The sequence below is a fragment of the Hibiscus syriacus genome, unplaced genomic scaffold, assembly GCF_006381635.1.
Source record: "Hibiscus syriacus cultivar Baekdansim isolate YM2019G1 unplaced genomic scaffold, ASM638163v2 tig00113725_pilon, whole genome shotgun sequence".
NCBI lineage: Eukaryota > Viridiplantae > Streptophyta > Magnoliopsida > Malvales > Malvaceae > Hibiscus > Hibiscus syriacus.
Window position 1 is genome coordinate 7,797,195 of NW_024063471.1, and position 4,586 is coordinate 7,801,780.

Below are 4,586 nucleotides of genomic sequence, written 5' to 3' on the forward strand. Positions count from 1 at the left end.
ATACAAGAGACAATGGAAAATAAGAATGTAAGATTCTTTTCTCTTGATATTTAAGCTTGGATAGATGTAGTAACCTTATTCAAGTGTCCTTGACTTGTTTATATATGTTGGAATGTGCTTTTGGCTATTTCTAACCATTGGGGTGTTTTGGAAAAAAATTATATCCTTCATTCCCACATTTTTGTCACATATGGATCGAAGGGAACGGTTGAGATAATCATTCTTTAAAATTTTCAAATTATCATATGTTTTAAATATTTTTATATTTTTTTATCGATAATTTATTTTTCATAATAAGATTTCATAATTTATCGATAAATTGGAACATAAAACTGTGTTGTGGTGATCTTTTACCTTAGAAGCTAATTCGACCCGATGAGTGTAATCGTAGCAATGGACGAGTAGCCCCTGAGGTTAACACAGTTCCCCAAGATCACGTACACCTAAGAAACTGAAGTGGAAAAAAGTGGTGCTGCTTTTCACGAGAAGGAAATTATTGAAACAATGAAGAAAGGAACGAAAACTTATTTGTAAAACGAGAGAATAAATGATTTTTTGGATGATGTAGAAATGCTACAAATGATCTGTATTTATAAGCTCATTCTCCAGACCAATAACGGCTATTGAGGCATGAATTAAGCAACCAATTCAGCTGATGTAATATTACAACAATTAATCTGCAGTAAAATAGTTGTAACAACTAATATAAACATGAACTAAATATGTTGTCTACTATGAATCTAGTTGAGAAAAAGTCAAGATTCATAGTCAAAATATTTAGAAAAATAAAAGTAGTAATATGTATTAAATTACAACAATAATAAATCCCAAAAATTATGGCATGCCAACATAATACTATTATCTGTTTCACACAAAGAAATTTGTCTATAAACACAGTTTAAGAAATTTTATTTCAATTTCTTCAGAAAATATTTTGCAAAGAATTTTTTACGGATTTATCCAAAAAGAGAATGCGTGTGTCGTATGTGTCGAAGACACATAATAGCCACGACCACAATCACCAGGAACACAAACCAAACTGAGCTTAGCTGATCGGTTGACAACAACGACAGTGCGCTCATGCGAGTTATCATTCCACATTCAATTAGATGACAACTAGTTGAGTCATTAAATTATATAAAATTTTGTTATTTATAATTTATATTGTCATAGATAATACGTTAAAATCAACCTATATGTGACGAAAGTGGTTTAGCCACATTTTTACTGACATTATAAATGTTATCGAATAATATTATGAATGATGCTTATACATAACGTCACTTTATAATTTATATTTCATAGCAGATAATTATATCACTAAATTATATAAGATTTCATGATTGATAATTTATATTGTCAAAAATAATTCGTTAAAATCAAACTATATGTGACGAAAGTGATATTATCACATTTTTATGTACCTAACAATATTATGCATAACATCACCTTATATAACAATAACCAATATAGTGACAAAATAAAGAATTGTCACATTTATAATGACAATAAACATTAAAATAAAATTATTTAAACTAATCTAAACAAAAAATAACATAATTCATTATTCCAAAATAATAAAATTTAAACAAACATTTCATTAAAAAAAACATAATAATTTCATTTCTATAAATATAAAAACACTTAAATATTTAAAGAAAATAAAAACAATATGATCATAACATGATTTGTAGAATAATTTGTTGTAGAAATCTCAATTCAAACTTTGTATCAGTTTTGATTATGTTAATGATGAGTTTGTGGTATCATTGAAGCTACAAATTAAAATAATTAACATTAGTTACCGCAATTAAAATTATATAATACTTTTTATTTAATTAATTATATCGTTTACCTGAAAATTGAAGTGGGGGCACTTGAATTTCGGCAGCTAAAAAACATGTTTCATAACCTTCGTTTGAGTTTGAAAAAAAATGGCATCGTGGAGCTGCAATGAACCATCTTTTATCAAGTTAAGACTCAAGCTCTTGAATCTCTCTCTCGCATACTACCTTGAGGCCTTTCTCCAATCAGTGCCAGCATTCATCATGGCCACAAATTTATCATAACAAATTCATCCATCCTGAATAATCAAAGGTTGAGAAAAAGGGTAATTGTTAAATCTATAGTAAAAGTTCAAAGTTATAAAAGAAAATATATAATGAAAGGGTACTTGTAGTAGTTTTAGTTACAATTAACAATACTTGATCGGGGAAGGATCATCTGTATCCAACATAGAGGGGAGTGCAGTGCTTCTGTTTGTTCTCTTGTTATTTGATTTCTTGGTACTACCCTAAGGGTTGAATTTGAATGACCCCTCTTCTAATGAAAAGTTATTAAAAACTTGTTGAGGAGAAATATTTATATAAACCTGGTTATAGGCAGAATTCATGTTTGAGATCAGTGTCGATATGATCGGATGATAGTGTTTAGACAGAAGATTCAGTTTCCAAATTACCGAAGCAAGAGCGTCACTTAAGTAGGGGTCAGTGCCAATATGATTTGTATTTAACAAAAATTGATCTTGACACGGAGCCACCACCAGCATCGTTTTCTAATAGATTTTGGCACTTCACATTTTTCTAAAGAAGTTGCTTTAATGTTATCAAGGCAGCCATGGATTCAACAGATCTGAAGGATAAAGAAAATGTGGCTAAGCGTTTTACAAATGCAAGCTGCCTTTTGCATGTCATGTTGCCGATCATCACATAGTATTATCTTAAGAGTCTCCGCTAAAACTTCACCTTAATCCCTTCCAGGCCTGTAGTCGAGAATAAGATTATTGGACAAAAGTCTTGTAAATCAATATTCAAAGCATCAAGATTGCTCTTACTTTAAAAGCAACAATGCAGTAACGAAGGAGTTCAGAGACAGTCAAATGCCAATTTTAGAATTTAACTAATTACCACTATCCAAATATTAAACTAAAATATACAACCAAAATAGAAAATCCAAATTTCTTGCATACTCAACAAGAAAACACATCGACGCACCATTACCCAAAGACGAATGGAAACGGACCAAATGCAGTTAAAAGGAAAAAGAAATTGTAAGAGATTATCGATTTCATACAAAATTACTGCATATTTATAATGGCACGCTTCGATAAAATTTTATTTATATAGAATTCATATCACACACACATTTGGTTTTCGAAACCATACATTCTTTTAAAATTAAAAAATGATTTGTAAAATAAAGAATTGCATCGTGAAACAAAACAAAAAACAATTTCAAATTTTGAAATAATAATCAAAAGAATTTCCAGTAAATAATAAATGGTTTTATTGTTTATATCTAAAAATGAAAAATGAATTTGATAGTCGAGGAAAGAAAATTGAAGGAGACTTTTTAATAGAATGAGTACCCAAGCGAGAGATGAAGCCAGTATAGTCTTTGTTTTGATCGACGAATTGGAGGTCCTCGTCGGAGACTTCAATCTCATCTTCTGCTATTTTTTTTATGGGAGTTTCGATGACAGATTATCTGTTTTCCATTCCCTTTCCCATGGAGCTTTTTTTAATATTGTTTTTATTTATTCTGAAATAAATAGAAATACGAAACATATATGGTTCTTGTCACACCCCAATTTAAGGGCTAAATTTTAATAATTTTAAAGTATAGAATTAAAGTAGTAACAAGGGAAAAATTGTGGACCAAAATACATGATTTCAGAATTTATATGCCTTTTTAGGAAGTTGTAGGAAAATCCAGGGACATGAACCTGAATTTACCCATTTTTAATACCTGGTTAAATTTTCACCTCCGATTAATAAGATCCAAAATCTCCAAATCTCAAACAAAATCCGTAAAAATTCCCCCCCCCCCCAATCAAAGCCTCGTCGGGCCCCAAGCCATCGTCGTCCAACCACCATTTGGCCTCCCCATTACCCCGTTCGAACCGCCGATGACAAGTGATCTTAGCCCAAGCACCCCCGCAACATAAATCGACATCAACTGGTGCCAATCGAAGTAATAAAGCTCGTCGAACATCCCTGTCGTCGCGGCTTCTCTCTCGGATTTTGGCCGTTCCAGCCACCGATGTGTCTCACAACCCTTCCCATCATGTTCCCTGGCTGGTTCCGCTCAAAACCCGACCGTTGGGTCGTGTCAACGCCGTCGATTTCCCTCAGTCGCCGGCGTGGGTAAGTTATGAAATTTTTTCGATTATTTTAGCTTGGTTGGTTGATGTTTTTGGATTGATTATTGGTCTAATTAGTGTTTAGCCACCCAAGGAGTGTTCGGTCATCCGCCCCGAGCCCGCCGCCGGTGTCAGGCGCCGTCAAGTGCCACCTCCCGCGCGTGGGGCTTGTTTTAGCTAAGGAATTTTTCAGAACCGGGTCGACCCGACCCGCCTGGTTTGGTCCAGTTGTCAAGTCAACTCGTTGACTTTGATCGAGTCAACCCGTTGACCGTTGACCGCCATTGACCGGCTGTTGACTTTTGTTGGGTACACTTTTTTTTATTTTATTCGATGTTTTGAGTCTGTTTTTGAGGTCCGTTTAGCCAAATTCGAACCCGATAAGCTATTTTCACTGATTAACCACATGATTTGATACGTTTTTCGTAATTAAGCTTTGTGTCTG

General features: G+C 33.2%; 1 pseudogene; it reads right to left on the reverse strand.

The window, feature by feature from the left end:
• Positions 1–2,194: 2,194 nt before the first annotated feature.
• Positions 2,195–2,881, reverse strand: LOC120187649 (annotated as a pseudogene).
• Between the last annotated feature and the right edge of the window lie 1,705 nt (positions 2,882–4,586).